Source organism: Mizuhopecten yessoensis, unplaced genomic scaffold, assembly GCF_002113885.1.
Source record: "Mizuhopecten yessoensis strain PY_sf001 unplaced genomic scaffold, ASM211388v2 scaffold2681, whole genome shotgun sequence".
Taxonomy (NCBI): domain Eukaryota; kingdom Metazoa; phylum Mollusca; class Bivalvia; order Pectinida; family Pectinidae; genus Mizuhopecten; species Mizuhopecten yessoensis.
Window position 1 is genome coordinate 392,180 of NW_018404667.1, and position 13,958 is coordinate 406,137.

Consider the following 13,958-nt stretch of genomic DNA (forward strand, 5'->3'; position numbering starts at 1 on the left):
AAAATGATGATATATCTTATTACCTGGTATGAAATCGCTGACTGAAGTGGTATTAATCCACAGACAAATAAAATAGTCCAGTAAAAAAATATTACTCCGGAACTCACAACCCCAGAACATCTGACGTACTGGATAAATACTCCCGACACAGCCTGCAAAGGTCAAACAAAAATAAAATTTAATAACCATGTAATACTTTTGATAAAAACCAGCAAGACAATACCAAAGTGTTAAAAAAATCTAAATTCGAACTCAAAATCGATCAAACTAGGGGAAAAAATTGAACGCATGAACGATTTTCACTGAGAGTCTTAATAAAGTACAACGAGAATACGACCGAGAGTTCCGGTAATACTTGGACACTACATAGTTATCTCCCTTTACAGTTTTTTAGGTTATTATTATTATGTTTGCTTTATTGTTTCTTTCAATATTTCATATAATATAAGTTCTTTGTATATATGTCTCATCGAGGCTATTCACTTTTACGGATCAATGTTTAACCACTAAGGCACTTTGTTAACCTATGGGAGTGATTTTGAAAACAAAAAACAAAAAAAAACACCAGTTTTTGTACTTGTCGCAAACAAAGTGTTGTTGATTCCTAAGTGAAAGATAGTAAACTATTCTGAAATAAGCTCATTGACCTTTCAAATGGACTAGCTATACATATTCGTAGTCTATAATCACACTATTTCAATATTTGTACACTGTACTAGCCTTACCGCTTTTTGAATCAGAATTAAAGTAAGTACCAGAGATACGGCACGTAACGCAATTCCGATATAAAATGAAGTTGGGGGAGTGTCGGTCCTTGATGACGTCACTTTTAAGGGCGTGGTCAAGTCTGTGGGCGTGGTCGTGGCTTTCCATCCCTCCTCCTGTATCGCCCATATTTGAAACAATGTTAGTGCTAGTAACACGACACATACAACCTGAAAAATAATATCAAAAATAATAATATGTATTGAATAACAAACCAGAACAAAAGTAAACTTTGATAATAAACTTTATAAAAATACATCGTAATTGAAATTGCCTGAATTTGATTCACCAACAATACATATGATCTAGTTATGAAAAAGCAAGACAAATACTACAATAACATATAGACGATAGTTGCGGTTTCGACATGTCGAACGGTGAAATACTGTCAACGTAAATATTTCAATGGTAAACATATTTTAGCGGGTTTTTTGGTGCTTAAAATATTTGCTCTAACTTAAAATTACACTTAATGAAGTTCCCGTATTTTTTCTTTTTCTTGTCTTCTTTCAATGGGTGAATTATGAATAATTTGTTACTTTGTTCAGTTATATTCCCTAATTAAAAAAAAAAATACATTTATATTATTTTGTCCTTTTTGATTGGATAAACATAATATATAGTATTTGAGTTCAATTATGGCAATTATAAAATCCAGTGTACATACCGTCTTAGTAATACTAAACGCCGTCAGTGGTAGAGGGAACGTTTTAGGGCGAAAACATAGACACGCGGTGTATATCGGAAGTGTGACGACCAGCCACGCAAAGGGAGCCCACTCTAGTACTGTTGTTTGAAAACACGATGTGAATTTCGGAGATTCTGACTTCATCACTTCATTTGTCTGAAAAATTGAAAATCATTAAGAGAATTTCAAGATAAACATAAAATATTTCAAATACTACCTAACACAATTCACGACGAAAAACGGATTAGGTTCTAGAATGACTGTCTGGTCATACTTTTAATGTTTCCACGAAGTTGTCGAACGCATGGAATATTCAGAAAAAGTGTTTTTCTCCTACCCACACAACTCCGGCAACCTAGGTGGAGTATGAAATGGTCTGGGGTGGATGTTGCGATATCTGTGCTGTAACGTTTAAGTAAGATGGCATTATAAAGTATACCGTTGTAAGCCCGGTCATATTACAAACAGAACACAATTTATCTCCAGCACACACACGCAGGCATACACACATAGGGAGGTATTAGCCAGGTGGCATAGGACTAGTAATTAGCGCCGATAAGGCAACTCCTGAGAATTCCTCAAATATTGTTCTGATTAATGTAAATGCTCATTGTATTGCTAGGATAAATTGTATGACTATGTACTGTAAAGCGCTTTAGAGAGGCTTATTCTATCTAAATAGGGCGCTATATCAAGTGTTGTTTATTGTATACACTTTCAAATCTCACAAATTTATGTAAGCATTTTTTATTTATTTTTATTTTATGTAACACAAAGGTACAAACAAAAGGACAACTCATTGCGTTCAAGTTTTTTTTTGTCACAGTTATTTCCCTTTAAAACTTCACATTGCAAAATCTCATCCTGATGGATATACATTAAAAATATTGAACTTAAAGCAGTGATCTTTTGACATTGATTGAATTTTTTTTTCAAATGGTTATTTCTTTAATAAAAATTTCAAAGACTTCATGCTAACTTGTTTCAAACTTAGACTAGTTTATCAGAACAAACTTAGACTAGTTTATCATAACAAACTTAGACTTGGTTATCAGAACAAACTTAGACTAGTTTATCATAACAAACTTAGACTAGTTTATCATAACAAACTTAGACTAGTTTATCAGAACAAACTTAGACTAGTTTATCATAACAAACTGAGACTAGTTTATAATAACAAACCTAGACTAGTTTATCATAACAAACTTAGACCAGTTTATCATAACAAACTTAGACTAGTTTATCATAACAAACCTAGACTAGTTTATCANCTTAGACTAGTTTATCATAACAAACTTAGACTAGTTTATCATAACAAACTTAGACTAGTTTATCATAACAAACTTAGACTAGTTTATCAGAACAAACTTAGATTAGTTTATCATAACAAACTTAGACTAGTTTATCATAACAAACTTAGACTAGTTTATCAGAACAAACTTAGACTAGTTTATCATAACAAAATTAGACTAGTTTATCAGAACAAACTTAGACTAGTTTATCATAAAAAACTTAGACTAGTTTATCATAACAAACCTAGACTAGTTTATCATAACAAACTTAGACTAGTTTATCATAACAAACTTAGACTAGTTTATCAGAACAAACTTAGACTAGTTTATCAAAACAAACTTATGTTTTAAAAGAGGGAGAGACAGAGACAGACACAGAGGGAGAGACAGAGACAGACACAGAGGGAGAGACAGAGACAGAAATAGACACAGACACCGACACAGGAACAGAGGGAGTGAGAGAGAGGCGGGGGAAGAATACAGACGGACAGACAGAGGTGGGGGAGGAGAGACAGTGAATTTGAGGAAGTGACAGAGAGGGAGAGAGACAGAGACAGAGAGTCATCCTTAGTATAGGTCTAGTCCGAAGTATGATTATATAACAACACTGACTCTCGTAATGTATTAGGTAATAAAACATCAGTGTATCTCGGAGCATGTGATTTCTCCTTCTCCATGCAAACGGAACAAGCTATTTACTACTGTCAACTTCCTGAACGAAATAGAAGAGGAAAAACCGTAAATAGTGACGTCACAAGTAAAACACGTTTTAAACAATACCCTTATGTTTCAAGGTTTGGTCCACAGGGACCTGAGAATTGGTAACAGCTATAGTTGGACCTAAACTAAGGTGTTCAGAGTAATTTTACATGTTTTAGGGGTTTAGATCGACTTTCGGTAAACATGACACTCCAATGATCATATGTACGGAGAATGGAGGAAAACTATCGGTGTTGAAAAGTCGACCCCGCCTTACTTCATCAAAAACAACATTTCTATGTTTAGTACCGTGGGAAAGATGGATATATTTTTTCTTTTAAAAAACCTCCTATATGCACGTAAAATGTATTCACCTTCTGAGGACAAGATATCTGTTTCCTCCAAAAAACACGCCATTTCAGAGTTTCAAAGTTTTTTGCAGTAAGCCTGCCACTTTTTAAAATATTAATGAGGTTTTGAGGTCAGCACGTGCCGAATCATGCAGTAAAGGTTGGTTAAGCGAACAAATGGCTGCACTTAAGCTTCCAGCCAATCACAACACGGGGCTCGGCACGCGGCTGACGTCAACCTCATTAATATTAAAAAAAGGCTGACTGCGAAAATCTTTGAAGTCCCAAAAGGTATGGTTTTCTTTTAGAAATGATCTACCAATACTGTAGTCATGCCGACAAAAAGATGATTTTCCAATGCAAAACTACAAATTTTGGCAGTGGTACGTGAATTTTTATCTATTCATATATAAGTCGAGTCAAATAGCATTGAAGTTTAAATAAAGTGTTGCTCAACATTTTTTTTATATAACAAGCTATAAGCTTTGGATAGGCATAACTTATTAAGATTTAATAAATTCATAATGATATTTTAAAGTTTTTCTACCTACATGTACGTTGCAATGTAAAGTACGTGCTAATGCATTAATTACAGTATTGACTGTCCTTTCACAAACTGAGATGTTGATAATATGAATACATTAAAATATATCATTACATATACTTAGATCAAATGAAGATCACAACATAAACTTTAAATTGGATTGTTTGCCTTTAAATCAATTTAAAAAAACATTTCCTACTAAATGTATATTCATTCATTCAAACTTTTTATTGGTAAATCAAATAAGGCGATCGCGTGGCGCTGTGGATATCGCACTCGCCTTTCACTAAGGCGGCCTCAGACGTGGAAATGTATGGGTTCACCTGCCGCCACAACGTGTGTTTTTTTTCCGGGTACTCCGGTTTCCTCCCACATTAAGCGCCCCAGTGCGCTAACATCCGGACCATCAAAAGTGATACATATAAATTGTTATAATTTTCTTTTCATAATTTTTGTAAAATAAATATAGTTTAAAAAAAGATAAATAGGCAAAAGTTCTTACAATTTACTAGGCCCTTTCGGCTCATGACTGTAAAGTACACAATACGTTTGATAGCACGTCATGGCAACACATATATTGGAAACAGTGTGTGTGTGTGTGGGGGGGGGGGGTAGGAGGATTGCCTACAGATGGTAAAATACTGATTTCCATATAGATAAAAAAAAATGTAAAATTCATCGCAACATATGCCCAAATCAATAGTACATCTAACCCACAAAAGTATAAAGTTAACGATAAAACGTTTTGATTTTACTTACCCAAAATGGTGAATCCCCACAAATATCTTCGAATAGGTATACATCTGTTTCATTAGTCCATCCGGCCATCTTTAAAGGCACTGCTGTGTTCGATGAGCTGAGCGGACGTGTTAGATCGGGGTGCGTACACTATCCTATATTGTCTATATTTATGTACAGTTGAGACCCAAACTGTTTCGACAGTGAGACTATGCTTTAATCACTGAACTGATACATGTGTTATAGTGACTTTGGACACTGTGGTTTTAGTTTTCTCGAACATTACATTTCCATACCTGTGCTACCTCAGATTTGGATAATGGCGGATACAGGTGAATTAGGCACCCGTGCCAGTACACGACTCTCCGGACCCACAGGTAAACCTAATCAACCGTGACCAGGTAGGCGACACTCACGTGTACACCCAGCCATCGGTTTTCACCTCAGCGACCCCTGGACATTCCGGTTCAATAACACATGAACATGTACAGGCGCTGTTGTTTCCATCGCCTTTATTCGATACCGTAACCAAAAAACGTCAACTGCAAGAAATATCACCCGATAATACGGCACAAACAGACCCTAGGAGATCAGTTCTTTACCATAGTCCGGCGGCATCCGCAATAATAGATAATATATATCAGACTATTTCAACTCATCTGTTCATCAACCACCTTATTCATATGGCGGCGTCGATCCTACATAAAGTTCCTAGACGAAATAAATCCAGTGATCGAAAGACACGTGTCTGTTTTCGTTGGCGGCGGTGACTTGATTAAGAACGCTATATCTAAATGCCAGTACACAAGATGCACTAAACGAGCTCGTACATAAAGTCTCACTGCAGGAATCTTGAAGAACAAGAACAATATTCTAGACGGACATGTCTGAAGTTTCTTAATGTGCCGGTACCGCATGACCGAAACAACCAATCATTTGATGCTCTTACTGCGGTCCTTACTATATTTAGCAGGGACATGATTTAGTGTAGTTTTATTAAAATATGTAGTATTGTATAGTTTATGATATTTTCCCGCTCGTCTATTGTATCATGTAACGCGTCCGTAACTTGCGTCGTCCGTTATAGTATCGTCCGTATTAATGTAGTAATGTATACGTTTTGTGCGCGTTCGTTTCGTTTGTATCGTACTCTGTAATTGTAGTGTCCGAGTGGTCAGTCTTTGTGGTGCTACGTCATGTAGTTTCTGCTATTTCATTGGTGGTTTCTATTGGGCGATTTGGCGGGATATTCTTTGAATAAGTCAGTGTCAGACATTTCTTGTGACTGGACGGACCTGACCAATTTATATGTCAGCGTTTTACTTTTCTAATATTCTCTACCTGCACTTCTTTATCTTATAGATAGATAAATATAGGATGTAGGTTTTGTTATATATTTTAAAGGATGTATTAGTAAAGAGCTAATGTAAGACGTTTCTCTATTTAAAGTAACCATTATGATAATTTCTGTTTGATTAATTCATTTTATAAACTTTATACTAATGAAATATATACTTGTGTATAAGTCGTGGTTTTATGTGTGTAATTGCGAGAAAGTATAGAAGGGTTCTGTTTTGTTTTTAGTATCGTAACGTACTGTACCTATACCTGTAGCGTGTGTCATGCACGTGTGCCCTCCGTAACTGGACTTTGAGCCACACTTAGGTATGACTACCCTACATCTGAATTATTGTAGAATTAAATATATTTGGGATGTAAAGATACCTGTATCTTTTACTTAAAACTGTTATTGTACATCATCGTAGAAGTGTAATTTTGTAATTGTAATAGCGGAACGTATTGTTCCGATTACTTTGTCCTTGTAAGAGTTATTTCCCTTTGTGAATGTGAGTTGTGAATGTATGGTTAGCTAGACAGTGTATTTATGTTTGTTTGTTTTATTATTTGTTACAGAATTTTAAATTGAATGGAATAAATATGACGAACTAAACCCTGTGGTCTTGTGATATTTATACAAGAAATACACCACTACTACATATATGTGAACGACCACTCAACGTCAAGGTTCCTGTCAACGCGATTGACCCAACCACATGTTGTCTGTTCTACACACAGGTTACACAGTATAAATGTATATGGCCTAACACCATCTTATATTGTTACAAAATATCTGCAATAATGACATCATCTTGCATTGTGATATGTACAGTAATACATATAATTGTTATTTTAATATTTCAAGCGGAAATAACATCCTGCACAGCCCCACACATATATATATATTATTAGGAGGCATCATTATTTTCGAATGATACGTAAAACACAACTTCATCTTATACTGTCAAATAATATAACATCTTATTTTGATGAAATAATATAACATCATCATATTTGACCAATTAGTACAACTTATTCTATTCATATATATAGTATTACGAAAAATTATACCATCTTATATTGTCAAATTCTTAGGACCTTTTGTTGTCCAAGTAATTAAGATCTTTACTAGAGGACCCCATTGGAAATAAGCTGCCACCCAGCTTTCATGGGATATCCTAGGTTAAAGCTTAGTCAAACAGATACATTGTTATTATAGTGCTCCAAAATTTGTGATACATGTATTAACATTGATGTGATAATCTAAATACTGTGATAAATCTGTGATTATTATGCAATTGAAATCTGTGATCATATGTGATATTTGTACCTGTATCATGCTTTTACCGAATAAATAAAATATTAGTATCTCAAATAAAAATAAGTAACTGTAATCGTACGGTTTGTGAGGTACTATGACAGACAACGCGTGTTCAAGGCCAACAACAGTCTCAGAGGTAATACCATTGGAACACTCATTGTTGAAGCGCTGACGAAAAAAACGTCAAACTTTCGTTAATGAACTTAAAACGCTACGTCACGAGAAGAAAATACGGTCATTCCGGAGAAGGAACGGACGAATTTTTCTGGAAAAAAAACCCGATTCCCCTAAACTGCAAATCCACAATCTTTCAGACATAGCTAGTGTGGAACATAATGTACCTGGTTACGTCTACTCGCCCCGACATTTGGAGAGTACCCATGTATGATCCATTCACCCCAAAAAAACTTTCCTAATTACTTTTCATAGAAAAATGTCAATGTGTACATGTAATGAGTGTATTCAATTTTGCTTAATTTTATCGCTTGTGATAAGCGCGTTCCTGTATGCAGTGTGCACTGGGAACCACTTGCACAGAGACGAGCAAAAACAAGGGTTACGATGATGTACAAAATCTTAAATGATAAAGTAGCCATCTCCCCTAATGATCATGTTAAAGTGTCAGACCGCAGAACTAGGGGAGCCCACAAACTCCATCAAATTTCTACTAATTCGGACAAATATCGAAATTCATTTTTTCCCAGGACTATCGGTACATTGAAGATATAACCCAGTCACCTAACTTGAACCATTTCAAATCAGCTCTGTCTGCCTATCATCCTAAAAAACCTCTATATTAACTCTTATCATGCATGTATATAGTTTGATCTTATCATAAAATAACCAAAAACAGTAATGCCACCTCCAAGGACACCTAAAATTGCGGCAACTGCACTCATATCTATGAGATCTGCCGCAGTAAATGGAAGAAGAAGAAGAAAAAGAAGAAGGATGTAGTATGATCATAACTATGCTGTTTTTTTCTTGCGGTCATGTTTACACACCGTGATTTTACTGATTAATGACGCGTTAATGCCATTCTCTTCTTATACTGTTATAGATGGGTATTGCCGACTCATTAAATTCTTATATAGGTTATATTAATGTGCAAAGCATTTGGCTCTGCAATGTATCTCTTATATGGGTGACTCACTCCAACCCCTCACATCGAGTGCTGTATCATATACCCACATTTTCAAAGAAATACCGGTGTAGTAAGATTTGTGTCATGGGTCGCTTTATTCCCTTACATCGCTCGTTGATGTACCTTAATATATATCAAGAGTATTTGTATATTATAGGTATGTCTTTTGTTAAAAGGGCTGGTCGAGGAAAACATTTCAAAATAAATAGGTCTAAATGCGTTCTCTGGCCTTCCAAAAGTTATACCACGGCAATATGATGGTCGAGTTTTGCTTGCAATGTCCAGTTTTGACCACTGAAATCTCGGGGAAGCCCCGCGTAAATTTAGCGCAGATCTATTTATATATGTCACGTGGTTATTTCGAAAATGTGGCAGTGAAGATAACAGCAAAGCACGCCGTCATGTGGAACTCAACTAGCGAACAAGACATGCACACACAGCAATACTATACGTAACTAATTGTTTTCAAAGGTCATGTATGATGCAAGTGTAGTATTCCTACCTATATGTTGTTGTTATATATAACGATAATGATACCTCGTGCCTGTCATGACTTTCGCATTACATTTGGCCTTGTTGATGACGCGCGTGCGGTAAAATTACATCACTGGTCTGGGTTAATTGAGAGTTTTAGACTGTCGGGTGACGATTTAGGATTTCTTTAATGTAATTATAAGTTTTACTCTTAGGGAGTGAATTTCAGCAAAATTTGAATCGGTATATTTCTTAAGAAGGTATTTTGAACATGTTTATGCCATTTTAGCAAATATGACATTTTTTCCCCGACCAGCCCTTTTAATCACATTGTTGATAACTCGGGATTTTTTGTGTGTGTTTGTTTTTCTCTCAAAGTAGTATATGTCTGAAGTTAGAGCGATTTACCTACGATTGTTAAGTATTTATAGTTAACCACAGGTACAAACACAGGTAAATACTGCCAATACTATTAAGAAACAGACTATTCCGTCTTTGCGTATTGCAGAGTTATCTTCTCTTTTGAGCAGGTTACGTTGTTTTCTCAAAAATTGATGACGTTACTCTCACAAACAAATGACGTAACAATAAATACCTGCTCACAAGAGCAGATAACTCTGCAATACGAAAAGACGGAATAATCCTTCTAACAACAAAAAGTGGGGGAACTGAAAACGCACCCCAATGCTGGTTTATGTTTACGATCATAGGTATTAGCACACCCTTACTAGGGGCCACGTGCACAGGGACCTGATAATTTGTTACAGCTGTATTTGGACCTAAACTAATTAAGGTGGTCAGAGTAATTTTACATGTTTTAGGGGTTTAGATCGACTTTCGGTAAAAATGACACCCCCAATGATCAGGTGTAGAATTCATTATTTGGACCTAGATTGAGATAATCGGAGTTTTTTTAGCGTTTTATATCATTTTTTGGTAAAAACACACACACACACCCCAAGAATGTATATATACGTTTGACTACACTAATTGTCGGTACAAATGCAACCGTACGCAATCGTATATACCATCACAGTACAGATAATGGTGATGCTGATATAATAAACAATCTTGTATATAAACCATCATTAGGGTATGGCATTTTTACCGAAAGTTTATCTAAACCTGTAAATCGCGTAACATTACTTTAATTACCTTAGTTGAGATACGATTAAGCAATTATCAGGTCCCTTTGTGCCCGATCTTTAAATGCCTCGGCCAAAGGTCATTTACGATCGATCGTTAATTTAAACTTACACATACAGTTGATATGGTTGACCGACTTGCTCCACCCCCACCCCCTTATGTTGAGAGAATGTGCCTCTATTTTACACGAGAGACTGAATATGCAAGTTTTAAAATCGAGATATCTCTCGACACAGACCACACATTTAAGGATGTAGATTATAGGTGGTGGGGTGTGCTAATGGTGTCGGTGGTGGATCCAGAGGATTTTTTGGGCTTCAGGACCCCCCCCCCCCCCCCCTTGAATTTTCAATAAAAATCATGTATTAACACCATTTTCCTCAATTTTCCCCCACTTGGAAACCCCCCTGGAAATTTGGAAACCCCCCCCCTCCAAGATAGGTCTCTGAATCCGCCTTCTGGTCAGGACCCCAAAACGTTCATTTTTTTGCAGAGTTTGTGTTTTACGTCTTATCATATATATTTAATTTACAGATATGTTCATTTAGGGACGTGACAGGTTTCCTTTTTGTGGTGGAGGAAAGCCAGAGTTCTTGGAGAAAAAACACCCACCTACGGCCAGTGCCTGCATGGCGACTGCCCGACGACGTAGGTCTCGAACCTGCGACCCGGTGGTAGAGGGCTAGTGGTAGCAGATTGCATTGGTTGACGAGTTTATCGCCTACATGACTGCACCCATACATGCAGGTTTCGTCTCGCTGACAGATCCCGGAGGTCACTGTTCTGTCTGGTGGTAACAGAGAAAAGGAAGCATGTCTATAGTGTTTTTCTATCTCTCCTCACAACATCCTTCACCTGTGCCGACCGTATTTGATTAAAAACAAGAACAACATTAACTAATCTTATCCTAACATTTTATTTATCCTTTGTTTTACAGAACTATTCATTCTACAAAAACAAAAGCAGAAAATCTTCCATAGTATTACATAGAACTACAAGTACTTAAACACGAGATAATTTTAAAATACACAACGAACATGTATAATGAAATTAAAAAAGAATATACATCCAGACAAATATCTCTTGGAGATAAATGAAGCTCATGCATTGTAGATTTACCACTCAAAATAATTTTGTGTTTTTGTTTCAGCTGTTTTTAACAGTGTACTTTACACATGGTAAAATAAGTGAATGAGTTAAGGGTCCTCGTACCACTTCCAAAACTTGTAAATATGATTTGGAAACTTTGATTCAGCACAAGTATAGTTCGATAAATCATTTCTGAAAAGAAACTTTTAAAACCGTAACTTTTATGAAAGAAATGATAAAGATAAAAATAAAATAAAAAATAACACTGATCCAAGCATAATTATGCAAAGTGGCCAAAACAAAGTTTGAACCTTGACCTCCTACCATGATACTGTCACTCTAACTAACCAACGTGGGTTTGCTCTGGGTACTCTCAGTATCGGCCCACATCACGACCCTCCGCCTGCTAACATCTGGATCAACAAGTGTGATCAATGCAAGCTGAAATAACTTGCTTTGTAATTGTTTTACAATAAATCAAGTTTGATACAACAAACTGAGATACATACACTGTACAGTAAATGACGCACCTGTTATATCTATTATCAGGGATAATCCTGGAGGGGGCCATTGGGCCATTGCTCTCAAACTCCAGGGTTTTCCCTGTAAACCATGCATAACATGTAAGGTATGCCTATAATGATGGTACTAATTCTGTAGCAACACTGGGGCCTGTATTCATGAAACCATTCTCATACTCTAGCAAGGATTCTGTGCTCAAACCAACTTTCTTGTAACTCATTTAAATCATGTCAAACGATCAAACGTCAATTTTAAATATTGAAAACAGTATTCAATTTGAGTCTCTTCAAATTTTTCGCAATAATTGAAAAATATGATTTTTTTATTAATTTATAACCGAAACAAGATATTGGGCTTGAGCACAAAATCCATGCTTGAGCATGAGAACAGTATCATGAATACAGACCTAGGAAAAGATGGTCATGATACTAACAATAATTTAATGTACAGTATACTGTAAAATTGATCACTTTGGGAGATTTGAAGTTTTTGTGAATTTTTACATTATTTCTCATAGAAATAATTACGATCGGTTTTGAAACAGCATCCTCTCAAAATGTGATCCTAATTAAACCTAGAGACACAGTTCACAAAAATAAAGTGATTTACATTAATATATCACTAAACAGGACGTGTGTGCGGATGAGTCGGTTAAAATTTTGGTAACAGAACATCACACTATCTGATTCTTAAGGATATATGTTACCTTACAAAGAAGTGTATCTCCTATATAAAAGAGTTCCCCATGGAGGAAATACATCTCCGATTCAAAAGAGTTCCAACGGAGGAAATGTATCTTCTATTCAAAAGGGTTCCAATAGAGGAAATGTATCTCCTATCAGACTATCTATAAAAGTTCCACGACATCAAACTTAATAGCAACCTCCTATATGAACTGTCACTTCATAACTGATGACAGATTTTCGAATATTGGCTGAATTATCTATTTGTATAACAATTTGTAATGTGAATAGTCTTTTCATAATTGATGGCAACCCTGAAAAGATTCATGCACGGAAAATATATAAATTTATGAGGCAAAGCATGTTTCTATTTAAAGTTTGTATACGTATGTATATCAGACACGTATTAATAATATACTTAACATCTGCAGTAAGATTCATCAGTTTGGAAATATGTAATATGAAAGTTTTACTTCATAGGCAAGCTATGTACATATTTATTGTGATGCAACATTTCAAGATCGACTGGTCTCTTTGTCAAGCTATGGCTGAGTGAGCGATCTATCGCTAGGCGAAACGTCCCGGTTCCAGTGACATTTGAAATATGTAATTACGTCACATTGTTGTACAGGTAAACAATACAAATTGTTCACTCAGTCGATCGTAGCTTGACAGAGGAACAAGTCGGTCGTGAAATGTTGCGACACGTTTAACACGTACATTTTGAATATAGTAAAACTTTGATATTATATAATATATAGTTAACAGTTTGACATTATTTCTATCATCACATTCAGCATTAATTCTAATCAGATCATAAAACACATGTATATTAATATCAATAATATGTACCCTGGCACTGTTGCATATTATTTTCATTTTTTGAGAAAACCCAACTCATTCACCCCTGAAGATGCATTTGAGCTCTTCAAATTCAAAGGTTGGAATAGTTCATCGTGAACTCTCATGGGGTGAATGAGTTAATTGACAACAGACCTATATCCTTAATGAGTTGGCAGACACTCATATACCCCTGAAGACACATTTGAACTCTTACAATTCAAAGGTTGGAATAGTTCATCGTGAAATCTCATGGGGTGAATGAGTTAATTGACAACTGACCTATATCCTTAATGAGTTGACAGACACTCATATACCCCTGAAG